Source organism: Daphnia pulicaria, chromosome 1, assembly GCF_021234035.1.
Source record: "Daphnia pulicaria isolate SC F1-1A chromosome 1, SC_F0-13Bv2, whole genome shotgun sequence".
NCBI classification, from domain to species: domain Eukaryota; kingdom Metazoa; phylum Arthropoda; class Branchiopoda; order Diplostraca; family Daphniidae; genus Daphnia; species Daphnia pulicaria.
In genome coordinates, this window is record NC_060913.1 from 38,756,480 (window position 1) to 38,780,758 (window position 24,279).

The following is a 24,279-nucleotide window of genomic DNA, read 5'->3' on the forward strand; positions in this document are numbered from 1 at the left end:
TATACACAAATGTTACTCTTTAGGTAAAATATAGTTGTTCATTTCTTTTTCGTTCACACATGAATAATTGACATAGATGTAATTTCTTATTCCTTGGCGATATTTCTTGCAAAGAAACCATTTTATGATGGAGTCTCGATGGAAACATGCCGATGTACTTAGTATATCCAATGTACTAGAAAGATTTTGGCTCGTATGTATGTAAGTTAAGCCGATTGCAATAGTTCTGGAAACGCAGAAACTGTTTGCCAGATGTATTTGACAAAAATGGCCAAAACTTGCAAAATTTTCCACTTCCTCTTTTCCCATACCGGGAATTGAACCCGGGCCTCCTGGGTGAGAGCCAGGTATCCTAACCACTAGACAATATGGGATTAAATCGCTTGAAAAATACATATTCCAAATCAATACAACATAATACAATTGTTGTCCTGGTATAAACAGCCTAGGGCAAGGAACTCTTGGATAAGTTAGAAGAGTTTAAATCCCACATCTGTAATGCAAAGAAATTTAGCTAGATCTGATGAGGTCAGGATGGCCGAGCGCTCTAAGGCACCAGACTCAAGAAAATACATATTCAAAAAAAATACATATTCAAACGCAATACAACGTAATACAATTGTTGACCTGGTATAAATCGCCTATGGCAAGGAACTCTTGAATGAGTTAGAAGAGTTTTAATGTCACATCTGTTGGGCAAAGGAATTTAGGTACACTTGATGTGGTCAGGATGGCCGAGCGGTCTAAGGCGCCAGACTCAAGGAAATAAACCTTGCTTCAATAAAAGAAGTTGCAGTATTCTGGTCTTCAATGAAGGCGTGGGTTCAAATCCCACTCCTGACAAACATATAAATATCTGAATACACATGATGATCGCATTGCAACATAATTAGAGAGGTTGTTTTGATATAGTGATAGAGAATGCTTAATGTACCACGATACAAGGTCACCAAGTGGTAATACTGGTCGATGTTCTGTAATTTAAAAAGATGTGACAATACGGAAATCATGACGCTAACTTACGTTTAGCGATGGTGGTATAGTGGTTAGCATAGTTGCCTTCCAAGCAATTGACCCGAGTTCGATTCTCGGCCATCGCAGTTTAGCAATCTTGCTATTTCTTAGCAGACTAGTCAACCTACGGAATTGAAGTCAATATACACAAATGTTACTCTTTAGGTAAAATATAGTTGTTCATTTCTTTTTCGTTCACACATGAATAATTGACATAGATGTAATTTCTTATTCCTTGGCGATATTTCTTGCAAAGAAACCATTTTATGATGGAGTCTCGATGGAAACATGCCGATGTACTTAGTATATCCAATGTACTAGAAAGATTTTGGCTCGTATGTATGTAAGTTAAGCCGATTGCAATAGTTCTGGAAACGCAGAAACTGTTTGCCAGATGTATTTGACAAAAATGGCCAAAACTTGCAAAATTTTCCACTTCCTCTTTTCCCATACCGGGAATTGAACCCGGGCCTCCTGGGTGAGAGCCAGGTATCCTAACCACTAGACAATATGGGATTAAATCGCTTGAAAAATACATATTCCAAATCAATACAACATAATACAATTGTTGTCCTGGTATAAACAGCCTAGGGCAAGGAACTCTTGGATAAGTTAGAAGAGTTTAAATCCCACATCTGTAATGCAAAGAAATTTAGCTAGATCTGATGAGGTCAGGATGGCCGAGCGCTCTAAGGCACCAGACTCAAGAAAATACATATTCAAAAAAAATACATATTCAAACGCAATACAACGTAATACAATTGTTGACCTGGTATAAATCGCCTATGGCAAGGAACTCTTGAATGAGTTAGAAGAGTTTTAATGTCACATCTGTTGGGCAAAGGAATTTAGGTACACTTGATGTGGTCAGGATGGCCGAGCGGTCTAAGGCGCCAGACTCAAGGACATAAACCTTGCTTCAATAAAAGAAGTTGCAGTATTCTGGTCTTCAATGAAGGCGTGGGTTCAAATCCCACTCCTGACAAACATATAAATATCTGAATACACATGATCATCGCATTGCAACATAATTAGAGAGGTTGCTTTGATATAGTGATAGAGAATGCTTAATGTACCACGATACAAGGTCACCAAGTGGTAATACTGGTCGATGTTCTGTAATTTAAAAAGATGTGACAATACGGAAATCATGACGCTAACTCACTTCAAGCGATGGTGGTATAGTGGTTAGCATAGTTGCCTTCCAAGCAATTGACCCGAGTTCGATTCTCGGCCATCGCAGTATAGCAATCTTGCTATTTCTTAGCAGACTAGTCAACCTACGGAATTGGAGTCAATTTACACAAATGTTACTCTTTAGGTAAAATATAGTTGTTCATTTCTTTTTCGTTCACACATGAATAATTGACATAGATGTAATTTCTTATTCCTTGGCGATATTTCTTGCAAAGAAACCATTTTATGATGGAGTCTCGATGGAAACATGCCGATGTACTTAGTATATCCAATGTACTAGAAAGATTTTGGCTCGTATGTATGTAAGTTAAGCCGATTGCAATAGTTCTGGAAACGCAGAAACTGTTTGCCAGATGTATTTGACAAAAATGGCCAAAACTTGCAAAATTTTCCAGTTCCTCTTTTCCCATACCGGGAATTGAACCCGGGCCTCCTGGGTGAGAGCCAGGTATCCTAACCACTAGACAATATGGGATTAAATCGCTTGAAAAATACATATTCCAAATCAATACAACATAATACAATTGTTGTCCTGGTATAAACAGCCTAGGGCAAGGAACTCTTGGATAAGTTAGAAGAGTTTAAATCCCACATCTGTAATGCAAAGAAATTTAGCTAGATCTGATGAGGTCAGGATGGCCGAGCGCTCTAAGGCACCAGACTCAAGAAAATACATATTCAAACGCAATACAACGTAATACAATTGTTGACCTGGTAAAAATCGCCTATGGCAAGGAACTCTTGAATGAGTTAGAAGAGTTTTAATGTCACATCTGTTGGGCAAAGGAATTTAGGTACACCTGATGTGGTCAGGATGGCCGAGCGGTCTAAGGCGCCAGACTCAAGGACATAAACCTTGCTTCAATAAAAGAAGTTTCAGTATTCTGGTCTTCAATGAAGGCGTGGGTTCAAATCCTACTCCTGACAAACATATAAATATCTGAATACACATGATCATCGCATTGCAACATAATTAGAGAGGTTGCTTTGATATAGTGATAGAGAATGCTTAATGTACCACGATACAAGGTCACCAAGTGGTAATACTGGTCGATGTTCTGTAATTAAAAAAGATGTGACAATACGGAAATCATGACGCTAACTTACGTCAAGCGATGGTGGTATAGTGGTTAGCATAGTTGCCTTCCAAGCAATTGACCCGAGTTCGATTCTCGGCCATCGCAGTATAGCAATCTTGCTATTTCTTAGCAGACTAGTCAACCTACGGAATTGAAGTCAATTTACACGAATGTTACTCTTTAGGTAAAATATAGTTGTTCATTTCTTTTTCGTTCACACATGAATAATTGACATAGATGTAATTTCTTATTCTTTGGCGATATTTCTTGCAAAGAAACCATTTTATGATGGAGTCTCGATGGAAACATGCCGATGTACTTAGTATATCCAATGTACTAGAAAGATTTTGGCTCGTATGTATGTAAGTTAAGCCGATTGCAATAGTTCTGGAAACGCAGAAACTGTTTGCCAGATGTATTTGACAAAAATGGCCAAAACTTGCAAAATTTTCCACTTCCTCTTTTCCCATACCGGGAATTGAACCCGGGCCTCCTGGGTGAGAGCCAGGTATCCTAACCACTAGACAATATGGGATTAAATCGCTTGAAAAATACATATTCCAAATCAATACAACATAATACAATTGTTGTCCTGGTATAAACAGCCTAGGGCAAGGAACTCTTGGATAAGTTAGAAGAGTTTAAATCCCACATCTGTAATGCAAAGAAATTTAGCTAGATCTGATGAGGTCAGGATGGCCGAGCGCTCTAAGGCACCAGACTCAAGAAAATACATATTCAAAAAAAATACATATTCAAACGCAATACAACGTAATACAATTGTTGACCTGGTATAAATCGCCTATGGCAAGGATTTTTTGAATGAGTTAGAAGAGTTTTAATGTCACATCTGTTGGGCAAAGGAATTTAGGTACACCTGATGTGGTCAGGATGGCCGAGCGGTCTAAGGCGCCAGACTTAAAGACATAATCCTTGCTTCAATAAAAGAAGTTGCAGTATTCTGGTCTTCAATGAAGGCGTGGGTTCAAATCCCACTCCTGACAAACATATAAATATCTGAAAACACATGATCATCGCATTGCAACATAATTAGAGAGGTTGCTTTGATATAGTGATAGAGAATGCTTAATGTACCACGATACAAGGTCACCAAGTGGTAATACTGGTCGATGTTCTGTAATTTAAAAAGATGTGACAATACGGAAATCATGACGCTAACTTACGTTTAGCGATGGTGGTATAGTGGTTAGCATAGTTGCCTTCCAAGCAATTGACCCGAGTTCGATTCTCGGCCATCGCAGTTTAGCAATCTTGCTATTTCTTAGCAGACTAGTCAACCTACGGAATTGAAGTCAATATACACAAATGTTACTCTTTAGGTAAAATATAGTTGTTCATTTCTTTTTCGTTCACACATGAATAATTGACATAGATGTAATTTCTTATTCCTTGGCGATATTTCTTGCAAAGAAACCATTTTATGATGGAGTCTCGATGGAAACATGCCGATGTACTTAGTATATCCAATGTACTAGAAAGATTTTGGCTCGTATGTATGTAAGTTAAGCCGATTGCAATAGTTCTGGAAACGCAGAAACTGTTTGCCAGATGTATTTGACAAAAATGGCCAAAACTTGCAAAATTTTCCACTTCCTCTTTTCCCATACCGGGAATTGAACCCGGGCCTCCTGGGTGAGAGCCAGGTATCCTAACCACTAGACAATATGGGATTAAATCGCTTGAAAAATACATATTCCAAATCAATACAACATAATACAATTGTTGTCCTGGTATAAACAGCCTAGGGCAAGGAACTCTTGGATAAGTTAGAAGAGTTTAAATCCCACATCTGTAATGCAAAGAAATTTAGCTAGATCTGATGAGGTCAGGATGGCCGAGCGCTCTAAGGCACCAGACTCAAGAAAATACATATTCAAAAAAAATACATATTCAAACGCAATACAACGTAATACAATTGTTGACCTGGTATAAATCGCCTATGGCAAGGAACTCTTGAATGAGTTAGAAGAGTTTTAATGTCACATCTGTTGGGCAAAGGAATTTAGGTACACTTGATGTGGTCAGGATGGCCGAGCGGTCTAAGGCGCCAGACTCAAGGACATAAACCTTGCTTCAATAAAAGAAGTTGCAGTATTCTGGTCTTCAATGAAGGCGTGGGTTCAAATCCCACTCCTGACAAACATATAAATATCTGAATACACATGATCATCGCATTGCAACATAATTAGAGAGGTTGCTTTGATATAGTGATAGAGAATGCTTAATGTACCACGATACAAGGTCACCAAGTGGTAATACTGGTCGATGTTCTGTAATTTAAAAAGATGTGACAATACGGAAATCATGACGCTAACTCACTTCAAGCGATGGTGGTATAGTGGTTAGCATAGTTGCCTTCCAAGCAATTGACCCGAGTTCGATTCTCGGCCATCGCAGTATAGCAATCTTGCTATTTCTTAGCAGACTAGTCAACCTACGGAATTGGAGTCAATTTACACAAATGTTACTCTTTAGGTAAAATATAGTTGTTCATTTCTTTTTCGTTCACACATGAATAATTGACATAGATGTAATTTCTTATTCCTTGGCGATATTTCTTGCAAAGAAACCATTTTATGATGGAGTCTCGATGGAAACATGCCGATGTACTTAGTATATCCAATGTACTAGAAAGATTTTGGCTCGTATGTATGTAAGTTAAGCCGATTGCAATAGTTCTGGAAACGCAGAAACTGTTTGCCAGATGTATTTGACAAAAATGGCCAAAACTTGCAAAATTTTCCAGTTCCTCTTTTCCCATACCGGGAATTGAACCCGGGCCTCCTGGGTGAGAGCCAGGTATCCTAACCACTAGACAATATGGGATTAAATCGCTTGAAAAATACATATTCCAAATCAATACAACATAATACAATTGTTGTCCTGGTATAAACAGCCTAGGGCAAGGAACTCTTGGATAAGTTAGAAGAGTTTAAATCCCACATCTGTAATGCAAAGAAATTTAGCTAGATCTGATGAGGTCAGGATGGCCGAGCGCTCTAAGGCACCAGACTCAAGAAAATACATATTCAAACGCAATACAACGTAATACAATTGTTGACCTGGTAAAAATCGCCTATGGCAAGGAACTCTTGAATGAGTTAGAAGAGTTTTAATGTCACATCTGTTGGGCAAAGGAATTTAGGTACACCTGATGTGGTCAGGATGGCCGAGCGGTCTAAGGCGCCAGACTTAAAGACATAATCCTTGCTTCAATAAAAGAAGTTGCAGTATTCTGGTCTTCAATGAAGGCGTGGGTTCAAATCCCACTCCTGACAAACATATAAATATCTGAAAACACATGATCATCGCATTGCAACATAATTAGAGAGGTTGCTTTGATATAGTGATAGAGAATGCTTAATGTACCACGATACAAGGTCACCAAGTGGTAATACTGGTCGATGTTCTGTAATTTAAAAAGATGTGACAATACGGAAATCATGACGCTAACTTACGTTTAGCGATGGTGGTATAGTGGTTAGCATAGTTGCCTTCCAAGCAATTGACCCGAGTTCGATTCTCGGCCATCGCAGTTTAGCAATCTTGCTATTTCTTAGCAGACTAGTCAACCTACGGAATTGAAGTCAATATACACAAATGTTACTCTTTAGGTAAAATATAGTTGTTCATTTCTTTTTCGTTCACACATGAATAATTGACATAGATGTAATTTCTTATTCCTTGGCGATATTTCTTGCAAAGAAACCATTTTATGATGGAGTCTCGATGGAAACATGCCGATGTACTTAGTATATCCAATGTACTAGAAAGATTTTGGCTCGTATGTATGTAAGTTAAGCCGATTGCAATAGTTCTGGAAACGCAGAAACTGTTTGCCAGATGTATTTGACAAAAATGGCCAAAACTTGCAAAATTTTCCACTTCCTCTTTTCCCATACCGGGAATTGAACCCGGGCCTCCTGGGTGAGAGCCAGGTATCCTAACCACTAGACAATATGGGATTAAATCGCTTGAAAAATACATATTCCAAATCAATACAACATAATACAATTGTTGTCCTGGTATAAACAGCCTAGGGCAAGGAACTCTTGGATAAGTTAGAAGAGTTTAAATCCCACATCTGTAATGCAAAGAAATTTAGCTAGATCTGATGAGGTCAGGATGGCCGAGCGCTCTAAGGCACCAGACTCAAGAAAATACATATTCAAAAAAAATACATATTCAAACGCAATACAACGTAATACAATTGTTGACCTGGTATAAATCGCCTATGGCAAGGAACTCTTGAATGAGTTAGAAGAGTTTTAATGTCACATCTGTTGGGCAAAGGAATTTAGGTACACTTGATGTGGTCAGGATGGCCGAGCGGTCTAAGGCGCCAGACTCAAGGACATAAACCTTGCTTCAATAAAAGAAGTTGCAGTATTCTGGTCTTCAATGAAGGCGTGGGTTCAAATCCCACTCCTGACAAACATATAAATATCTGAATACACATGATCATCGCATTGCAACATAATTAGAGAGGTTGCTTTGATATAGTGATAGAGAATGCTTAATGTACCACGATACAAGGTCACCAAGTGGTAATACTGGTCGATGTTCTGTAATTTAAAAAGATGTGACAATACGGAAATCATGACGCTAACTCACTTCAAGCGATGGTGGTATAGTGGTTAGCATAGTTGCCTTCCAAGCAATTGACCCGAGTTCGATTCTCGGCCATCGCAGTATAGCAATCTTGCTATTTCTTAGCAGACTAGTCAACCTACGGAATTGGAGTCAATTTACACAAATGTTACTCTTTAGGTAAAATATAGTTGTTCATTTCTTTTTCGTTCACACATGAATAATTGACATAGATGTAATTTCTTATTCCTTGGCGATATTTCTTGCAAAGAAACCATTTTATGATGGAGTCTCGATGGAAACATGCCGATGTACTTAGTATATCCAATGTACTAGAAAGATTTTGGCTCGTATGTATGTAAGTTAAGCCGATTGCAATAGTTCTGGAAACGCAGAAACTGTTTGCCAGATGTATTTGACAAAAATGGCCAAAACTTGCAAAATTTTCCAGTTCCTCTTTTCCCATACCGGGAATTGAACCCGGGCCTCCTGGGTGAGAGCCAGGTATCCTAACCACTAGACAATATGGGATTAAATCGCTTGAAAAATACATATTCCAAATCAATACAACATAATACAATTGTTGTCCTGGTATAAACAGCCTAGGGCAAGGAACTCTTGGATAAGTTAGAAGAGTTTAAATCCCACATCTGTAATGCAAAGAAATTTAGCTAGATCTGATGAGGTCAGGATGGCCGAGCGCTCTAAGGCACCAGACTCAAGAAAATACATATTCAAACGCAATACAACGTAATACAATTGTTGACCTGGTAAAAATCGCCTATGGCAAGGAACTCTTGAATGAGTTAGAAGAGTTTTAATGTCACATCTGTTGGGCAAAGGAATTTAGGTACACCTGATGTGGTCAGGATGGCCGAGCGGTCTAAGGCGCCAGACTCAAGGACATAAACCTTGCTTCAATAAAAGAAGTTTCAGTATTCTGGTCTTCAATGAAGGCGTGGGTTCAAATCCTACTCCTGACAAACATATAAATATCTGAATACACATGATCATCGCATTGCAACATAATTAGAGAGGTTGCTTTGATATAGTGATAGAGAATGCTTAATGTACCACGATACAAGGTCACCAAGTGGTAATACTGGTCGATGTTCTGTAATTAAAAAAGATGTGACAATACGGAAATCATGACGCTAACTTACGTCAAGCGATGGTGGTATAGTGGTTAGCATAGTTGCCTTCCAAGCAATTGACCCGAGTTCGATTCTCGGCCATCGCAGTATAGCAATCTTGCTATTTCTTAGCAGACTAGTCAACCTACGGAATTGAAGTCAATTTACACGAATGTTACTCTTTAGGTAAAATATAGTTGTTCATTTCTTTTTCGTTCACACATGAATAATTGACATAGATGTAATTTCTTATTCTTTGGCGATATTTCTTGCAAAGAAACCATTTTATGATGGAGTCTCGATGGAAACATGCCGATGTACTTAGTATATCCAATGTACTAGAAAGATTTTGGCTCGTATGTATGTAAGTTAAGCCGATTGCAATAGTTCTGGAAACGCAGAAACTGTTTGCCAGATGTATTTGACAAAAATGGCCAAAACTTGCAAAATTTTCCACTTCCTCTTTTCCCATACCGGGAATTGAACCCGGGCCTCCTGGGTGAGAGCCAGGTATCCTAACCACTAGACAATATGGGATTAAATCGCTTGAAAAATACATATTCCAAATCAATACAACATAATACAATTGTTGTCCTGGTATAAACAGCCTAGGGCAAGGAACTCTTGGATAAGTTAGAAGAGTTTAAATCCCACATCTGTAATGCAAAGAAATTTAGCTAGATCTGATGAGGTCAGGATGGCCGAGCGCTCTAAGGCACCAGACTCAAGAAAATACATATTCAAAAAAAATACATATTCAAACGCAATACAACGTAATACAATTGTTGACCTGGTATAAATCGCCTATGGCAAGGATTTTTTGAATGAGTTAGAAGAGTTTTAATGTCACATCTGTTGGGCAAAGGAATTTAGGTACACCTGATGTGGTCAGGATGGCCGAGCGGTCTAAGGCGCCAGACTTAAAGACATAATCCTTGCTTCAATAAAAGAAGTTGCAGTATTCTGGTCTTCAATGAAGGCGTGGGTTCAAATCCCACTCCTGACAAACATATAAATATCTGAAAACACATGATCATCGCATTGCAACATAATTAGAGAGGTTGCTTTGATATAGTGATAGAGAATGCTTAATGTACCACGATACAAGGTCACCAAGTGGTAATACTGGTCGATGTTCTGTAATTTAAAAAGATGTGACAATACGGAAATCATGACGCTAACTCCCGTCAAGCGATGGTGGTATAGTGGTTAGCATAGTTGCCTTCCAAGCAATTGACACGAGTTCGATTCTCGGCCATCGTAGTTTAGCAATCTTGCTATTTCTTAGCAGACTAGTCAACCTACGGAATTGAAGTCAATATACACAAATGTTACTCTTTAGGTAAAATATAGTTGTTCATTTCTTTTTCGTTCACACATGAATAATTGACATAGATGTAATTTCTTATTCCTTGGCGATATTTCTTGCAAAGAAACCATTTTATGATGGAGTCTCGATGGAAACATGCCGATGTACTTAGTATATCCAATGTACTAGAAAGATTTTGGCTCGTATGTATGTAAGTTAAGCCGATTGCAATAGTTCTGGAAACGCAGAAACTGTTTGCCAGATGTATTTGACAAAAATGGCCAAAACTTGCAAAATTTTCCAGTTCCTCTTTTCCCATACCGGGAATTGAACCCGGGCCTCCTGGGTGAGAGCCAGGTATCCTAACCAGTAGACAATATGGGAGTAAATCGCTTGAAAAATACATATTCCAAATCAATACAACATAATACAATTGTTGTCCTGGTATAAACAGCCTAGGGCAAGGAACTCTTGGATAAGTTAGAAGAGTTTAAATCCCACATCTGTAATGCAAAGGAATTTAGCTAGATCTGATGAGGTCAGGATGGCCGAGCGCTCTAAGGCACCAGACTCAAGAAAATACATATTCAAAAAAAAATACATATTCAAACGCAATACAACGTAATACAATTGTTGACCTGGTAAAAATCGCCTAAGGCAAGGAACTCTTGAATGAGTTAGAAGAGTTTTAATGTCACATCTGTTGGGGAAAGGAATTTAGGTACACCTGATGTGGTCAGGATGGCCGAGCGGTCTAAGGCGCCAGACTCAAGGATATAATCCTTGCTTCAATAAAAGAAGTTGCAGTATTCTGGTCTTCAATGAAGGCGTGGGTTCAAATCCCACTCCTGACAAACATATAAATATCTGAAAACACATGATCATCGCATTGCAACATAATTAGAGAGGTTGCTTTGATATAGTGATAGAGAATGCTTAATGTACCACGATACAAGGTCACCAAGTGGTAATACTGGTCGATGTTCTGTAATTTAAAAAGATGTGACAATACGGAAATCATGACGCTAACTTACGTCAAGCGATGGTGGTATAGTGGTTAGCATAGTTGCCTTCCAAGCAATTGACCCGAGTTCGATTCTCGGCCATCGCAGTTTAGCAATCTTGCTATTTCTTAGCAGACTAGTCAACCTACGGAATTGAAGTCAATTTACACAAATGTTACTCTTTAGGTAAAATATAGTTGTTCATTTCTTTTTCGTTCACACATGAATAATTGACATAGATGTAATTTCTTATTCTTTGGCGATATTTCTTGCAAAGAAACCATTTTATGATGGAGTCTCGATGGAAACATGCCGATGTACTTAGTATATCCAATGTACTAGAAAGATTTTGGCTCGTATGTATGTAAGTTAAGCCGATTGCAATAGTTCTGGAAACGCAGAAACTGTTTGCCAGATGTATTTGACAAAAATGGCCAAAACTTGCAAAATTTTCCACTTCCTCTTTTCCCATACCGGGAATTGAACCCGGGCCTCCTGGGTGAGAGCCAGGTATCCTAACCAGTAGACAATATGGGAGTAAATCGGTTGAAAAATACATATTCCAAATCAATACAACATAATACAATTGTTGTCCTGGTATAAACAGCCTAGGGCAAGGAACTCTTGGATAAGTTAGAAGAAATTAAATCCCACATCTGTAATGCAAAGGAATTTAGCTAGATCTGATGAGGTCAGGATGGCCGAGCGCTCTAAGGCACCAGACTCAAGAAAATACATATTCAAAAAAATTACATATTCAAACGCAATACAACGTAATACAATTGTTGACCTGGTATAAATAGCCTATGGCAAGGAACTCTTGAATGAGTTAGAAGAGTTTTAATGTCACATCTGTTGGGCAAAGGAATTTAGGTACACCTGATGTGGTCAGGATGGCCGAGCGGTCTAAGGCGCCAGACTCAAGGATATAATCCTTGCTTCAATAAAAGAAGTTGCAGTATTCTGGTCTTCAATGAAGGCGTGGGTTCAAATCCCACTCCTGACAAACATATAAATATCTGAAAACACATGATCATCGCATTGCAACATAATTAGAGAGGTTGCTTTGATATAGTGATAGAGAATGCTTAATGTACCACGATACAAGGTCACCAAGTGGTAATACTGATCGATGTTCTGTAATTTAAAAAGATGTGACAATACGGAAATCATGACGCTAACTTACGTCAAGCGATGGTGGTATAGTGGTTAGCATAGTTGCCTTCCAAGCAATTGACCCGAGTTCGATTCTCGGCCATCTCAGTTTAGCAATCTTGCTATTTCTTAGCAGACTAGTCAACCTACGGAATTGAAGTCAATTTACACAAATATTACTCTTTAGGTAAAATATAGTTGTTCATTTCTTTTTCGTTCACACATGAATAATTGACATAGATGTAATTTCTTATTCTTTGGCGATATTTCTTGCAAAGAAACCATTTTATGATGGAGTCTCGATGGAAACATGCCAATGTACTTAGTATATCCAATGTACTAGAAAGATTTTGGCTCGTATGTATGTAAGTTAAGCCGATTGCAATAGTTCTGGAAACGCAGAAACTGTTTGCCAGATGTATTTGACAAAAATGGCCAAAACTTGCAAAATTTTCCACTTCCTCTTTTCCCATACCGGGAATTGAACCCGGGCCTCCTTGGTGAGAGCCAGGTATCCTAACCAGTAGACAATATGGGAGTAAATCGCTTGAAAAATACATATTCCAAATCAATACAACATAATACAATTGTTGTCCTGGTATAAACAGCCTAGGGCAAGGAACTCTTGGATAAGTTAGAAGAAATTAAATCCCACATCTGTAATGCAAAGGAATTTAGCTAGATCTGATGAGGTCAGGATGGCCGAGCGCTCTAAGGCACCAGACTCAAGAAAATACATATTCAAAAAAATTACATATTCAAACGCAATACAACGTAATACAATTGTTGACCTGGTATAAATAGCCTATGGCAAGGAACTCTTGAATGAGTTAGAAGAGTTTTAATGTCACATCTGTTGGGCAAAGGAATTTAGGTACACCTGATGTGGTCAGGATGGCCGAGCGGTCTAAGGCGCCAGACTCAAGGATATAATCCTTGCTTCAATAAAAGAAGTTGCAGTATTCTGGTCTTCAATGAAGGCGTGGGTTCAAATCCCACTCCTGACAAACATATAAATATCTGAAAACACATGATCATCGCATTGCAACATAATTAGAGAGGTTGCTTTGATATAGTGATAGAGAATGCTTAATGTACCACGATACAAGGTCACCAAGTGGTAATACTGGTCGATGTTCTGTAATTTAAAAAGATGTGACAATACGGAAATCATGACGCTAACTTACGTCAAGCGATGGTGGTATAGTGGTTAGCATAGTTGCCTTCCAAGCAATTGACCCGAGTTCGATTCTCGGCCATCGCAGTTTAGCAATCTTGCTATTTCTTAGCAGACTAGTCAACCTACGGAATTGAAGTCAATATACACAAATATTACTCTTTAGGTAAAATATAGTTGTTCATTTCTTTTTCGTTCACACATGAATAATTGACATAGATGTAATTTCTTATTCTTTGGCGATATTTCTTGCAAAGAAACCATTTTATGATGGAGTCTCGATGGAAACATGCCAATGTACTTAGTATATCCAATGTACTAGAAAGATTTTGGCTCGTATGTATGTAAGTTAAGCCGATTGCAATAGTTCTGGAAACGCAGAAACTGTTTGCCAGATGTATTTGACAAAAATGGCCAAAACTTGCAAAATTTTCCACTTCCTCTTTTCCCATACCGGGAATTGAACCCGGGCCTCCTGGGTGAGAGCCAGGTATCCTAACCAGTAGACAATATGGGAGTAAATCGCTTGAAAAATACATATTCCAAATCAATACAACATAATACAATTGTTGTCCTGGTATAAACAGCCTAGGGCAAGGAACTCTTGGATAAGTTAGAAGAAATTAAATCCCACATCTGTAATGCAAAGGAATTTAGCTAGATCTGATGAGGTCAGGATGGCCGAGCGCTCTAAGGCACCAGACTCAAGAAAATACATATTCAAAAAAATTACATATTCAAACGCAATACAACGTAATACAATTGTTGACCTGGTATAAATAGCCTATGGCAAGGAACTCTTGAATGAGTTAGAAGAGTTTTAATGTCACATCTGTTGGGCAAAGGAATTTAGGTAAACCTGATGTGGTCAGGATGGCCGAGCGGTCTAAGGCGCCAGACTCAAGGATATAATCCTTGCTTCAATAAAAGAAGTTGCAGTATTCTGGTCTTCAATGAAGGCGTGGGTTCAAATCCCACTCCTGACAAACATATAAATATCTGAAAACACATGATCATCGCATTGCAACATAATTAGAGAGGTTGCTTTGATATAGTGATAGAGAATGCTTAATGTACCACGATACAAGGTCACCAAGTGGTAATACTGGTCGATGTTCTGTAATTTAAAAAGATGTGACAATACGGAAATCATGACGCTAACTTACGTCAAGCGATGGTGGTATAGTGGTTAGCATAGTTGCCTTCCAAGCAATTGACCCGAGTTCGATTCTCGGCCATCGCAGTTTAGCAATCTTGCTATTTCTTAGCAGACTAGTCAACCTACGGAATTGAAGTCAATTTACACAAATATTACTCTTTAGGTAAAATATAGTTGTTCATTTCTTTTTCGTTCACACATGAATAATTGACATAGATGTAATTTCTTATTCTTTGGCGATATTTCTTGCAAAGAAACCATTTTATGATGGAGTCTCGATGGAAACATGCCAATGTACTTAGTATATCCAATGTACTAGAAAGATTTTGGCTCGTATGTATGTAAGTTAAGCCGATTGCAATAGTTCTGGAAACGCAGAAACTGTTTGCCAGATGTATTTGACAAAAATGGCCAAAACTTGCAAAATTTTCCACTTCCTCTTTTCCCATACCGGGAATTGAACCCGGGCCTCCTGGGTGAGAGCCAGGTATCCTAACCAGTAGACAATATGGGAGTAAATCGGTTGAAAAATACATATTCCAAATCAATACAACATAATACAATTGTTGTCCTGGTATAAACAGCCTAGGGCAAGGAACTCTTGGATAAGTTAGAAGAAATTAAATCCCACATCTGTAATGCAAAGGAATTTAGCTAGATCTGATGAGGTCAGGATGGCCGAGCGCTCTAAGGCACCAGACTCAAGAAAATACATATTCAAAAAAATTACATATTCAAACGCAATACAACGTAATACAATTGTTGACCTGGTATAAATAGCCTATGGCAAGGAACTCTTGAATGAGTTAGAAGAGTTTTAATGTCACATCTGTTGGGCAAAGGAATTTAGGTACACCTGATGTGGTCAGGATGGCCGAGCGGTCTAAGGCGCCAGACTCAAGGATATAATCCTTGCTTCAATAAAAGAAGTTGCAGTATTCTGGTCTTCAATGAAGGCGTGGGTTCAAATCCCACTCCTGACAAACATATAAATATCTGAAAACACATGATCATCGCATTGCAACATAATTAGAGAGGTTGCTTTGATATAGTGATAGAGAATGCTTAATGTACCACGATACAAGGTCACCAAGTGGTAATACTGGTCGATGTTCTGTAATTTAAAAAGATGTGACAATACGGAAATCATGACGCTAACTTACGTCAAGCGATGGTGGTATAGTGGTTAGCATAGTTGCCTTCCAAGCAATTGACCCGAGTTCGATTCTCGGCCATCGCAGTTTAGCAATCTTGCTATTTCTTAGCAGACTAGTCAACCTACGGAATTGAAGTCAATATACACAAATATTACTCTTTAGGTAAAATATAGTTGTTCATTTCTTTTTCGTTCACACATGAATAATTGACATAGATGTAATTTCTTATTCTTTGGCGATATTTCTTGCAAAGAAACCATTTTATGATGGAGTCTCGATGGAAACATGCCAATGTACTTAGTATATCCAATGTACTAGAAAGATTTTGGCTCGTATGTATGTAAGTTAAGCCGATTGCAATAGTTCTGGAAACGCAGAAACTGTTTGCCAGATGTATTTGACAAAAATGGCCAAAACTTGCAAAATTTTCCACTTCCTCTTTTCCCATACCGGGAATTGAACCCGGGCCTCCTGGGTGAGAGCCAGGTATCCTAACCACTAGACAATATGGGATTAAATCGCTTGAAAAATACATATTACAAATCAATACAACATAATACAATTGTTGTCCTGGTATAAACAGCCTAGGGCAAGGAACTCTTGGATAATTTAGAAGAAATTAAATCCCACATCTGTAATGCAAAGGAATTTAGCTAGATCTGATGAGGTCAGGATGGCCGAGCGCTCTAAGGCACCAGACTCAAGAAAATACATATTCAAAAAAATTATATATTCAAACGCAATACAACGTAATACAATTGTTGACCTGGTATAAATAGCCTATGGCAAGGAACTCTTGAATGAGTTAGAAGAGTTTTAATGTCACATCTGTTGGGCAAAGGAATTTAGGTACACCTGATGTGGTCAGGATGGCCGAGCGGTCTAAGGCGCCAGACTCAAGGATATAATCCTTGCTTCAATAAAAGAAGTTGCAGTATTCTGGTCTTCAATGAAGGCGTGGGTTCAAATCCCACTCCTGACAAACATATAAATATCTGAAAACACATGATCATCGCATTGCAACATAATTAGAGAGGTTGCTTTGATATAGTGATAGAGAATGCTTAATGTACCACGATACAAGGTCACCAAGTGGTAATACTGGTCGATGTTCTGTAATTTAAAAAGATGTGACAATACGGAAATCATGACGCTAACTTACGTCAAGCGATGGTGGTATAGTGGTTAGCATAGTTGCCTTCCAAGCAATTGACCCGAGTTCGATTCTCGGCCATCGCAGTTTAGCAATCTTGCTATTTCTTAGCAGACTAGTCAACCTACGGAATTGAAGTCAATATACACAAATATTACTCTTTAGGTAAAATATAGTTGTTCATTTCTTTTTCGTTCACACATGAATAATTGACATAGATGTAATTTCTTATTCTTTGGCGATATTTCTTGCAAAGAAACCATTTTATGATGGAGTCTCGATGGAAACATGCCAATGTACTTAGTATATCCAATGTACTAGAAAGATTTTGGCTCGTATGTATGTAAGTTAAGCCGATTGCAATAGTTCTGGAAACGCAGAAACTGTTTGCCAGATGTATTTGACAAAAATGGCCAAAACTTGCAAAATTTTCCACTTCCTCTTTTCCCATACCGGGAATTGAACCCGGGCCTCCTGGGTGAGAGCCAGGTATCCTAACCACTAGACAATATGGGATTAAATCGCTTGAAAAATACATATTACAAATCAATACAACATAATACAATTGTTGTCCTGGTATAAACAGCCTAGGGCAAGGAACTCTTGGATAAGTTAGAAGAGTTTAAATCCCACATCTGTAATGCAAAGGAATTTAGCTAGATCTGATGAGGTCAGGATGGCCGAGCGCTCTAAGGCACCAGACTCAAGAAAATACATATTCAAAAAAAATACATATTCAAACGCAATACAACGTAATACAATTGTTGACCTGGTAAAAATCGCCTAAGGCAAGGAACTCTTGAATGAGTTAGAAGAGTTTTAATGTCACATCTGTTGGGCAAAGGAATTTAGGTACACCTGATGTGGTCAGGATGGCCGAGCGGTCTAAGGCGCCAGACTCAAGGACATAATCCTTGCTTTAATAAAAGAAGTTGCAGTATTCTGGTCTTCAATGAAGGCGTGGGTTCAAATCCCACTCCTGACAAACATATAAATATCTGAAAACACATGATCATCGCATTGCAACATAATTAGAGAGGTTGCTTTGATATAGTGATAGAGAATGCTTAATGTACCACGATACAAGGTCACCAAGTGGTAATACTGGTCGATGTTCTGTAATTTAAAAAGATGTGACAATACGGAAATCATGACGCTAACTCACGTCAAGCGATGGTGGTATAGTGGTTAGCATAGTTGCCTTCCAAGCAATTGACCCGAGTTCGATTCTCGGCCATCGCAGTTTAGCAATCTTGCTATTTCTTAGCAGACTAGTCAACCTACGGAATTGGAGTCAATTTACACAAATGTTACTCTTTAGGTAAAATATAGTTGTTCATTTCTTTTTCGTTCACACATGAATAATTGACATAGATGTAATTTCTTATTCCTTGGCGATATTTCTTGCAAAGAAACCATTTATGATGGAGTCTCGATGGAAACATGCCGATGTACTTAGTATATCCAATGTACTAGAAAGATTTTGGCTCGTATGTATGTAAGTTAAGCCGATTGCAATAGTTCTGGAAACGCAGAAACTGTTTGCCAGATGTATTTGACAAAAATGGCCAAAACTTGCAAAATATTCCAGTTCCTCTTTTCCCATACCGGGAATTGAACCCGGGCCTCCTGGGTGAGAGCCAGGTATCCTAACCACTAGACAATATGGGATTAAATCACTTGAAAAATACATATTCCAAATCAATACAACATAATACAATTGTTGTCCTGGTATAAACAGCCTAGGGCAAGGAACTCTTGGATAAGTTAGAAGAGTTTAAATCCCACATCTGTAATGCAAAGGAATTTAGCTAGATCTGATGAGGTCAGGATGGCCGAGCGCTCTAAGGCACCAGACTCAAGAAAATACATATTCAAAAAAAATACATATTCAAACGCAATACAACGTAATACAATTGTTGACCTGGTAAAAATCGCCTAAGGCAAGGAACTCTTGAATGAGTTAGAAGAGTTTTAATGTCACATCTGTTGGGCAAAGGAATTTAGGTACACCTGATGTGGTCAGGATGGCCGAGCGGTCTAAGGCGCCAGACTCAAGGACATAATCCTTGCTTTAATAAAAGAAGTTGCAGTATTCTGGTCTTCAATGAAGGCGTGGGTTCAAATCCCACTCCTGACAAACATATAAATATCTGAAAACACATGATCATCGCATTGCAACATAATTAGAGAGGTTGCTTTGATATAGTGATAGAGAATGCTTAATGTACCACGATACAAGGTCACCAAGTGGTAATACTGGTCGATGTTCTGTAATTTAAAAAGATGTGACAATACGGAAATCATGACGCTAACTCACGTCAAGCGATGGTGGTATAGTGGTTAGCATAGTTGCCTTCCAAGCAATTGACCCGAGTTCGATTCTCGGCCATCGTAGTTTAGCAATCTTGCTATTTCTTAGCAGACTAGTCAACCTACGGAATTGAAGTCAATTTACACAAATGTTACTCTTTAGGTAAAATATAGTTGTTCATTTCTTTTTCGTTCACACATGAATAATTGACATAGATGTAATTTCTTATTCCTTGGCGATATTTCTTGCAAAGAAACCATTTTATGATGGAGTCTCGATGGAAACATGCCGATGTACTTAGTATATCCAATGTACTAGAAAGATTTTGGCTCGTATGTATGTAAGTTAAGCCGATTGCAATAGTTCTGGAAACGCAGAAACTGTTTGCCAGATGTATTTGACAAAAATGGCCAAAACTTGCAAAATTTTCCACTTCCTCTTTTCCCATACCGGGAATTGAACCCGGGCCTCCTGGGTGAGAGCCAGGTATCCTAACCACTAGACAATATGGGATTAAATCGCTTGAAAAATACATATTCCAAATCAATACAACATAATACAATTGTTGTCCTGGTATAAACAGCCTAGAGCAAGGAACTCTTGGATAAGTTAGAAGAGTTTAAATCCCACATCTGTAATGCAAAGGAATTTAGCTAGATCTGATGAGGTCAGGATGGCCGAGCGCTCTAAGGCACCAGACTCAAGAAAATACATATTCAAAAAAAATACATATTCAAACGCAATACAACGTAATACAATTGTTGACCTGGTAAAAATCGCCTAAGGCAAGGAACTCTTGAATGAGTTAGAAGAGTTTTAATGTCACATCTGTTGGGCAAAGGAATTTAGGTACACCTGATGTGGTCAGGATGGCCGAGCGGTCTAAGGCGCCAGACTCAAGGATATAATCCTTGCTTCAATAAAAGAAGTTGCAGTATTCTGGTCTTCAATGAAGGCGTGGGTTCAAATCCCACTCCTGACAAACATATAAATATCTGAAAACACATGATCGTCGCATTGCAACATAATTAGAGAGGTTGCTTTGATATAGTGATAGAGAATGCTTAATGTACCACGATACAAGGTCACCAAGTGGTAATACTGGTCGATGTTCTGTAATTTAAAAAGATGTGACAATACGGAAATCATGACGCTAACTCACGTCAAGCGATGGTGGTATAGTGGTTAGCATAGTTGCCTTCCAAGCAATTGACCCGAGTTCGATTCTCGGCCATCGCAGTTTAGCAATCTTGCTATTTCTTAGCAGACTAGTCAACCTACGGAATTGAAGTCAATTTACACAAATGTTACTCTTTAGGTAAAATATAGTTGTTCAAATCTTTTTCGTTCACACATGAATAATTGACATAGATGTAATTTCTTATTCTTTGGCGATATTTCTTGCAAAGAAACCATTTTATGATGGAGTCTCGATGGAAACATGCCGATGTACTTAGTATATCCAATGTACTAGAAAGATTTTGGCTCGTATGTATGTAAGTTAAGCCGATTGCAATAGTTCTGGAAACGCAGAAACTGTTTGTCAGATGTATTTGACAAAAATGGCCAAAACTTGCAAAATTTTCCACTTCCTCTTTTCCCATACCGGGAATTGAACCCGGGCCTCCTGGGTGAGAGCCAGGTATCCTAACCAGTAGACAATATGGGAGTAAATCGCTTGAAAAATACATATTCCAAATCAATACAACATAATACAATTGTTGTCCTGGTATAAACAGCCTAGGGCAAGGAACTCTTGGATAAGTTAGAAGAGTTTAAATCCCACATCTGTAATGCAAAGAAATTTAGCTAGATCTGATGAGGTCAGGATGGCCGAGAGCTCTAAGGCACCAGACTCAAGAAAACATATATTCAAAAAAAATACATATTCAAACGCAATACAACGTAATACAATTGTTGACCTGGTAAAAATCGCCTAAGGCAAGGAACTCTTGAATGAGTTAGAAGAGTTTTAATGTCACATCTGTTGGGCAAAGGAATTTAGGTACACCTGATGTGGTCAGGATGGCCGAGCGGTCTAAGGCGCCAGACTCAAGGACATAATCCTTGCTTCAATAAAAGAAGTTGCAGTATTCTGGTCTTCAATGAAGGCGTAGGTTCAAATCCCACTCCTGACAAACATATAAATATCTGAAAACACATGATCATCGCATTGCAACATAATTAGAGAGGTTGCTTTGATATAGTGATAGAGAATGCTTAATGTACCACGATACAAGGTCACCAAGTGGTAATACTGGTCGATGTTCTGTAATTTAAAAAGATGTGACAATACGGAAATCATGACGCTAACTCACGTCAAGCGATGGTGGTATAGTGGTTAGCATAGTTGCCTTCCAAGCAATTGACCCGAGTTCCATTCTCGGCCATCGCAGTTTAGCAATCGTGCTATTTCTTAGCAGACTAGTCAACCTACGGAATTGGAGTCAATTTACACAAATGTTACTCTTTAGGTAAAATATAGTTGTTCATTTCTTTTTCGTTCACACATGAATAATTGACATAGATGTAATTTCTTATTCCTTGGCGATATTTCTTGCAAAGAAACCATTTTATGATGGAGTCTCGATGGAAACATGCCGATGTACTTAGTATATCCAATGTACTAGAAAGATTTTGGCTCGTATGTATGTAAGTTAAGCCGATTGCAATAGTTCTGGAAACGCAGAAACTGTTTGCCAGATGTATTTGACAAAAATGGCCAAAACTTGCAAAATATTCCAGTTCCTCTTTTCCCATACCGGGAATTGAACCCGGGCCTCCTGGGTGAGAGCCAGGTATCCTAACCACTAGACAATATGGGATTAAATCGCTTGAAAAATACATATTACAAATCAATACAACATAATACAATTGTTGTCCTGGTATAAACAGCCTAGGGCAAGGAACTCTTGGATAAGTTAGAAGAGTTTAAATCCCACATCTGTAATGCAAAGGAATTTAGCTAGATCTGATGAGGTCAGGATGGCCGAGCGCTCTAAGGCACCAGACTCAAGAAAATACATATTCAAAAAAATTACATATTCAAACGCAATACAACGTAATACAATTGTTGACCTGGTATAAATAGCCTATGGCAAGGAACTCTTGAATGAGTTAGAAGAGTTTTAATGTCACATCTGTTGGGCAAAGGAATTTAGGTACACCTGATGTGGTCAGGATGGCCGAGCGGTCTAAGGCGCCAGACTCAAGGACATAATTCTTGCTTCAATAAAAGAAGTTGCAGTATTCTGGTCTTCAATGAAGGCGTAGGTTCAAATCCCACTCCTGACAAACATATAAATATCTGAAAACACATGATCATCGCATTGCAACATAATTAGAGAGGTTGCTTTGATATAGTGATAGAGAATGCTTAATGTACCACGATACAAGGTCACCAAGTGGTAATACTGGTCGATGTTCTGTAATTTAAAAAGATGTGACAATACGGAAATCATGACGCTAACTCACGTCAAGCGATGGTGGTATAGTGGTTAGCATAGTTGCCTTCCAAGCAATTGACCCGAGTTCCATTCTCGGCCATCGCAGTTTAGCAATCGTGCTATTTCTTAGCAGACTAGTCAACCTACGGAATTGGAGTCAATTTACACAAATGTTACTCTTTAGGTAAAATATAGTTGTTCATTTCTTTTTCGTTCACACATGAATAATTGACATAGATGTAATTTCTTATTCCTTGGCGATATTTCTTGCAAAGAAACCATTTTATGATGGAGTCTCGATGGAAACATGCCGATGTACTTAGTATATCCAATGTACTAGAAAGATTTTGGCTCGTATGTATGTAAGTTAAGCCGATTGCAATAGTTCTGGAAACGCAGAAACTGTTTGCCAGATGTATTTGACAAAAATGGCCAAAACTTGCAAAATATTCCAGTTCCTCTTTTCCCATACCGGGAATTGAACCCGGGCCTCCTGGGTGAGAGCCAGGTATCCTAACCACTAGACAATATGGGATTAAATCGCTTGAAAAATACATATTACAAATCAATACAACATAATACAATTGTTGTCCTGGTATAAACAGCCTAGGGCAAGGAACTCTTGGATAAGTTAGAAGAGTTTAAATCCCACATCTGTAATGCAAAGGAATTTAGCTAGATCTGATGAGGTCAGGATGGCCGAGCGCTCTAAGGCACCAGACTCAAGAAAATACATATTCAAAAAAATTACATATTCAAACGCAATACAACGTAATACAATTGTTGACCTGGTATAAATAGCCTATGGCAAGGAACTCTTGAATGAGTTAGAAGAGTTTTAATGTCACATCTGTTGGGCAAAGGAATTTAGGTACACCTGATGTGGTCAGGATGGCCGAGCGGTCTAAGGCGCCAGACTCAAGGACATAATTCTTGCTTCAATAAAAGAAGTTGCAGTATTCTGGTCTTCAATGAAGGCGTGGGTTCAAATCCCACTCCTGACAAACATATAAATTTCTGAATACACATGATCATCGCATTGCAACATAATTAGAGAGGTTGTTTTGATATAGTGATAGAGAATGCTTAATGTACCACGATACAAGGTCACCAAGTGGTAATACTGGTCGATGTTCTGTAATTTAAAAAGATGTGACAATACGGAAATCATGACGCTAACTTACGTCAAGCGATGGTGGTATAGTGGTTAGCATAGTTGCCTTCCAAGCAATTGACCCGAGTTCGATTCTCGGCCATCGCAGTTTAGCAATCTTGCTATTTCTTAGCAGACTAGTCAACCTACGGAATTGAAGTCAATTTACACAAATGTTACTCTTTAGGTAAAATATAGTTGTTCATTTCTTTTTCGTT

General features: G+C 38.5%; 60 non-coding genes across 60 annotated transcripts; 40 read left to right on the forward strand and 20 right to left on the reverse strand.

The window, feature by feature from the left end:
- Nucleotides 1–302: 302 nt before the first annotated feature.
- Trnae-cuc lies at nucleotides 303–374 on the reverse strand. Its single transcript has one exon. It is a non-coding gene; the product is annotated as a tRNA-Glu (tRNA).
- A 350-nt stretch (nucleotides 375–724) lies between these two features.
- On the forward strand, nucleotides 725–843 carry Trnal-caa. The gene is made up of 2 exons: nucleotides 725–762; nucleotides 799–843. It is a non-coding gene; the product is annotated as a tRNA-Leu (tRNA).
- Nucleotides 844–1,028: 185 nt separating this feature from the next.
- On the forward strand, nucleotides 1,029–1,100 carry Trnag-ucc. Its single transcript has one exon. It is a non-coding gene; the product is annotated as a tRNA-Gly (tRNA).
- A 358-nt stretch (nucleotides 1,101–1,458) lies between these two features.
- Nucleotides 1,459–1,530, reverse strand: Trnae-cuc. Its single transcript has one exon. It is a non-coding gene; the product is annotated as a tRNA-Glu (tRNA).
- A 350-nt stretch (nucleotides 1,531–1,880) lies between these two features.
- Nucleotides 1,881–1,999, forward strand: Trnal-caa. Its single transcript has 2 exons — nucleotides 1,881–1,918; nucleotides 1,955–1,999. It is a non-coding gene; the product is annotated as a tRNA-Leu (tRNA).
- Nucleotides 2,000–2,184: 185 nt separating this feature from the next.
- On the forward strand, nucleotides 2,185–2,256 carry Trnag-ucc. The gene has a single exon. It is a non-coding gene; the product is annotated as a tRNA-Gly (tRNA).
- A 358-nt stretch (nucleotides 2,257–2,614) lies between these two features.
- Nucleotides 2,615–2,686, reverse strand: Trnae-cuc. The gene has a single exon. It is a non-coding gene; the product is annotated as a tRNA-Glu (tRNA).
- Nucleotides 2,687–3,019: 333 nt separating this feature from the next.
- Trnal-caa lies at nucleotides 3,020–3,138 on the forward strand. The gene is made up of 2 exons: nucleotides 3,020–3,057; nucleotides 3,094–3,138. It is a non-coding gene; the product is annotated as a tRNA-Leu (tRNA).
- Nucleotides 3,139–3,323: 185 nt separating this feature from the next.
- Trnag-ucc lies at nucleotides 3,324–3,395 on the forward strand. The gene has a single exon. It is a non-coding gene; the product is annotated as a tRNA-Gly (tRNA).
- A 358-nt stretch (nucleotides 3,396–3,753) lies between these two features.
- Trnae-cuc lies at nucleotides 3,754–3,825 on the reverse strand. The gene has a single exon. It is a non-coding gene; the product is annotated as a tRNA-Glu (tRNA).
- A 350-nt stretch (nucleotides 3,826–4,175) lies between these two features.
- Nucleotides 4,176–4,294, forward strand: Trnal-uaa. Its single transcript has 2 exons — nucleotides 4,176–4,213; nucleotides 4,250–4,294. It is a non-coding gene; the product is annotated as a tRNA-Leu (tRNA).
- A 185-nt stretch (nucleotides 4,295–4,479) lies between these two features.
- Nucleotides 4,480–4,551, forward strand: Trnag-ucc. Its single transcript has one exon. It is a non-coding gene; the product is annotated as a tRNA-Gly (tRNA).
- Nucleotides 4,552–4,909: 358 nt separating this feature from the next.
- Nucleotides 4,910–4,981, reverse strand: Trnae-cuc. Its single transcript has one exon. It is a non-coding gene; the product is annotated as a tRNA-Glu (tRNA).
- Nucleotides 4,982–5,331: 350 nt separating this feature from the next.
- Trnal-caa lies at nucleotides 5,332–5,450 on the forward strand. Its single transcript has 2 exons — nucleotides 5,332–5,369; nucleotides 5,406–5,450. It is a non-coding gene; the product is annotated as a tRNA-Leu (tRNA).
- A 185-nt stretch (nucleotides 5,451–5,635) lies between these two features.
- Trnag-ucc lies at nucleotides 5,636–5,707 on the forward strand. Its single transcript has one exon. It is a non-coding gene; the product is annotated as a tRNA-Gly (tRNA).
- Nucleotides 5,708–6,065: 358 nt separating this feature from the next.
- On the reverse strand, nucleotides 6,066–6,137 carry Trnae-cuc. Its single transcript has one exon. It is a non-coding gene; the product is annotated as a tRNA-Glu (tRNA).
- A 333-nt stretch (nucleotides 6,138–6,470) lies between these two features.
- On the forward strand, nucleotides 6,471–6,589 carry Trnal-uaa. The gene is made up of 2 exons: nucleotides 6,471–6,508; nucleotides 6,545–6,589. It is a non-coding gene; the product is annotated as a tRNA-Leu (tRNA).
- Nucleotides 6,590–6,774: 185 nt separating this feature from the next.
- On the forward strand, nucleotides 6,775–6,846 carry Trnag-ucc. The gene has a single exon. It is a non-coding gene; the product is annotated as a tRNA-Gly (tRNA).
- Nucleotides 6,847–7,204: 358 nt separating this feature from the next.
- Trnae-cuc lies at nucleotides 7,205–7,276 on the reverse strand. The gene has a single exon. It is a non-coding gene; the product is annotated as a tRNA-Glu (tRNA).
- Nucleotides 7,277–7,626: 350 nt separating this feature from the next.
- Trnal-caa lies at nucleotides 7,627–7,745 on the forward strand. Its single transcript has 2 exons — nucleotides 7,627–7,664; nucleotides 7,701–7,745. It is a non-coding gene; the product is annotated as a tRNA-Leu (tRNA).
- A 185-nt stretch (nucleotides 7,746–7,930) lies between these two features.
- On the forward strand, nucleotides 7,931–8,002 carry Trnag-ucc. Its single transcript has one exon. It is a non-coding gene; the product is annotated as a tRNA-Gly (tRNA).
- A 358-nt stretch (nucleotides 8,003–8,360) lies between these two features.
- Trnae-cuc lies at nucleotides 8,361–8,432 on the reverse strand. Its single transcript has one exon. It is a non-coding gene; the product is annotated as a tRNA-Glu (tRNA).
- Nucleotides 8,433–8,765: 333 nt separating this feature from the next.
- Nucleotides 8,766–8,884, forward strand: Trnal-caa. Its single transcript has 2 exons — nucleotides 8,766–8,803; nucleotides 8,840–8,884. It is a non-coding gene; the product is annotated as a tRNA-Leu (tRNA).
- Nucleotides 8,885–9,069: 185 nt separating this feature from the next.
- On the forward strand, nucleotides 9,070–9,141 carry Trnag-ucc. Its single transcript has one exon. It is a non-coding gene; the product is annotated as a tRNA-Gly (tRNA).
- Nucleotides 9,142–9,499: 358 nt separating this feature from the next.
- Nucleotides 9,500–9,571, reverse strand: Trnae-cuc. Its single transcript has one exon. It is a non-coding gene; the product is annotated as a tRNA-Glu (tRNA).
- Nucleotides 9,572–9,921: 350 nt separating this feature from the next.
- Nucleotides 9,922–10,040, forward strand: Trnal-uaa. The gene is made up of 2 exons: nucleotides 9,922–9,959; nucleotides 9,996–10,040. It is a non-coding gene; the product is annotated as a tRNA-Leu (tRNA).
- A 185-nt stretch (nucleotides 10,041–10,225) lies between these two features.
- Nucleotides 10,226–10,297, forward strand: Trnag-ucc. Its single transcript has one exon. It is a non-coding gene; the product is annotated as a tRNA-Gly (tRNA).
- Nucleotides 10,298–10,655: 358 nt separating this feature from the next.
- Trnae-cuc lies at nucleotides 10,656–10,727 on the reverse strand. The gene has a single exon. It is a non-coding gene; the product is annotated as a tRNA-Glu (tRNA).
- Nucleotides 10,728–11,078: 351 nt separating this feature from the next.
- On the forward strand, nucleotides 11,079–11,197 carry Trnal-caa. Its single transcript has 2 exons — nucleotides 11,079–11,116; nucleotides 11,153–11,197. It is a non-coding gene; the product is annotated as a tRNA-Leu (tRNA).
- Nucleotides 11,198–11,382: 185 nt separating this feature from the next.
- On the forward strand, nucleotides 11,383–11,454 carry Trnag-ucc. The gene has a single exon. It is a non-coding gene; the product is annotated as a tRNA-Gly (tRNA).
- Nucleotides 11,455–11,812: 358 nt separating this feature from the next.
- Trnae-cuc lies at nucleotides 11,813–11,884 on the reverse strand. The gene has a single exon. It is a non-coding gene; the product is annotated as a tRNA-Glu (tRNA).
- Nucleotides 11,885–12,234: 350 nt separating this feature from the next.
- On the forward strand, nucleotides 12,235–12,353 carry Trnal-caa. Its single transcript has 2 exons — nucleotides 12,235–12,272; nucleotides 12,309–12,353. It is a non-coding gene; the product is annotated as a tRNA-Leu (tRNA).
- Nucleotides 12,354–12,538: 185 nt separating this feature from the next.
- On the forward strand, nucleotides 12,539–12,610 carry Trnag-ucc. The gene has a single exon. It is a non-coding gene; the product is annotated as a tRNA-Gly (tRNA).
- A 780-nt stretch (nucleotides 12,611–13,390) lies between these two features.
- On the forward strand, nucleotides 13,391–13,509 carry Trnal-caa. The gene is made up of 2 exons: nucleotides 13,391–13,428; nucleotides 13,465–13,509. It is a non-coding gene; the product is annotated as a tRNA-Leu (tRNA).
- A 185-nt stretch (nucleotides 13,510–13,694) lies between these two features.
- Nucleotides 13,695–13,766, forward strand: Trnag-ucc. The gene has a single exon. It is a non-coding gene; the product is annotated as a tRNA-Gly (tRNA).
- A 358-nt stretch (nucleotides 13,767–14,124) lies between these two features.
- Nucleotides 14,125–14,196, reverse strand: Trnae-cuc. Its single transcript has one exon. It is a non-coding gene; the product is annotated as a tRNA-Glu (tRNA).
- Nucleotides 14,197–14,546: 350 nt separating this feature from the next.
- Trnal-caa lies at nucleotides 14,547–14,665 on the forward strand. The gene is made up of 2 exons: nucleotides 14,547–14,584; nucleotides 14,621–14,665. It is a non-coding gene; the product is annotated as a tRNA-Leu (tRNA).
- A 185-nt stretch (nucleotides 14,666–14,850) lies between these two features.
- Nucleotides 14,851–14,922, forward strand: Trnag-ucc. Its single transcript has one exon. It is a non-coding gene; the product is annotated as a tRNA-Gly (tRNA).
- Nucleotides 14,923–15,280: 358 nt separating this feature from the next.
- Trnae-cuc lies at nucleotides 15,281–15,352 on the reverse strand. The gene has a single exon. It is a non-coding gene; the product is annotated as a tRNA-Glu (tRNA).
- A 350-nt stretch (nucleotides 15,353–15,702) lies between these two features.
- Trnal-caa lies at nucleotides 15,703–15,821 on the forward strand. The gene is made up of 2 exons: nucleotides 15,703–15,740; nucleotides 15,777–15,821. It is a non-coding gene; the product is annotated as a tRNA-Leu (tRNA).
- Nucleotides 15,822–16,006: 185 nt separating this feature from the next.
- On the forward strand, nucleotides 16,007–16,078 carry Trnag-ucc. Its single transcript has one exon. It is a non-coding gene; the product is annotated as a tRNA-Gly (tRNA).
- Nucleotides 16,079–16,436: 358 nt separating this feature from the next.
- Nucleotides 16,437–16,508, reverse strand: Trnae-cuc. The gene has a single exon. It is a non-coding gene; the product is annotated as a tRNA-Glu (tRNA).
- A 350-nt stretch (nucleotides 16,509–16,858) lies between these two features.
- Trnal-caa lies at nucleotides 16,859–16,977 on the forward strand. The gene is made up of 2 exons: nucleotides 16,859–16,896; nucleotides 16,933–16,977. It is a non-coding gene; the product is annotated as a tRNA-Leu (tRNA).
- A 185-nt stretch (nucleotides 16,978–17,162) lies between these two features.
- Nucleotides 17,163–17,234, forward strand: Trnag-ucc. The gene has a single exon. It is a non-coding gene; the product is annotated as a tRNA-Gly (tRNA).
- A 358-nt stretch (nucleotides 17,235–17,592) lies between these two features.
- Trnae-cuc lies at nucleotides 17,593–17,664 on the reverse strand. Its single transcript has one exon. It is a non-coding gene; the product is annotated as a tRNA-Glu (tRNA).
- Nucleotides 17,665–18,014: 350 nt separating this feature from the next.
- Trnal-caa lies at nucleotides 18,015–18,133 on the forward strand. Its single transcript has 2 exons — nucleotides 18,015–18,052; nucleotides 18,089–18,133. It is a non-coding gene; the product is annotated as a tRNA-Leu (tRNA).
- Nucleotides 18,134–18,318: 185 nt separating this feature from the next.
- On the forward strand, nucleotides 18,319–18,390 carry Trnag-ucc. The gene has a single exon. It is a non-coding gene; the product is annotated as a tRNA-Gly (tRNA).
- Nucleotides 18,391–18,747: 357 nt separating this feature from the next.
- Trnae-cuc lies at nucleotides 18,748–18,819 on the reverse strand. The gene has a single exon. It is a non-coding gene; the product is annotated as a tRNA-Glu (tRNA).
- Nucleotides 18,820–19,169: 350 nt separating this feature from the next.
- Trnal-caa lies at nucleotides 19,170–19,288 on the forward strand. The gene is made up of 2 exons: nucleotides 19,170–19,207; nucleotides 19,244–19,288. It is a non-coding gene; the product is annotated as a tRNA-Leu (tRNA).
- Nucleotides 19,289–19,473: 185 nt separating this feature from the next.
- Trnag-ucc lies at nucleotides 19,474–19,545 on the forward strand. The gene has a single exon. It is a non-coding gene; the product is annotated as a tRNA-Gly (tRNA).
- Nucleotides 19,546–19,903: 358 nt separating this feature from the next.
- On the reverse strand, nucleotides 19,904–19,975 carry Trnae-cuc. The gene has a single exon. It is a non-coding gene; the product is annotated as a tRNA-Glu (tRNA).
- Nucleotides 19,976–20,325: 350 nt separating this feature from the next.
- Nucleotides 20,326–20,444, forward strand: Trnal-caa. The gene is made up of 2 exons: nucleotides 20,326–20,363; nucleotides 20,400–20,444. It is a non-coding gene; the product is annotated as a tRNA-Leu (tRNA).
- A 185-nt stretch (nucleotides 20,445–20,629) lies between these two features.
- Nucleotides 20,630–20,701, forward strand: Trnag-ucc. Its single transcript has one exon. It is a non-coding gene; the product is annotated as a tRNA-Gly (tRNA).
- Nucleotides 20,702–21,059: 358 nt separating this feature from the next.
- Trnae-cuc lies at nucleotides 21,060–21,131 on the reverse strand. Its single transcript has one exon. It is a non-coding gene; the product is annotated as a tRNA-Glu (tRNA).
- A 654-nt stretch (nucleotides 21,132–21,785) lies between these two features.
- On the forward strand, nucleotides 21,786–21,857 carry Trnag-ucc. Its single transcript has one exon. It is a non-coding gene; the product is annotated as a tRNA-Gly (tRNA).
- A 358-nt stretch (nucleotides 21,858–22,215) lies between these two features.
- Nucleotides 22,216–22,287, reverse strand: Trnae-cuc. Its single transcript has one exon. It is a non-coding gene; the product is annotated as a tRNA-Glu (tRNA).
- Nucleotides 22,288–22,941: 654 nt separating this feature from the next.
- Nucleotides 22,942–23,013, forward strand: Trnag-ucc. Its single transcript has one exon. It is a non-coding gene; the product is annotated as a tRNA-Gly (tRNA).
- Nucleotides 23,014–23,371: 358 nt separating this feature from the next.
- On the reverse strand, nucleotides 23,372–23,443 carry Trnae-cuc. The gene has a single exon. It is a non-coding gene; the product is annotated as a tRNA-Glu (tRNA).
- Nucleotides 23,444–23,793: 350 nt separating this feature from the next.
- Nucleotides 23,794–23,912, forward strand: Trnal-caa. Its single transcript has 2 exons — nucleotides 23,794–23,831; nucleotides 23,868–23,912. It is a non-coding gene; the product is annotated as a tRNA-Leu (tRNA).
- A 185-nt stretch (nucleotides 23,913–24,097) lies between these two features.
- On the forward strand, nucleotides 24,098–24,169 carry Trnag-ucc. The gene has a single exon. It is a non-coding gene; the product is annotated as a tRNA-Gly (tRNA).
- Nucleotides 24,170–24,279: the final 110 nt, after the last annotated feature.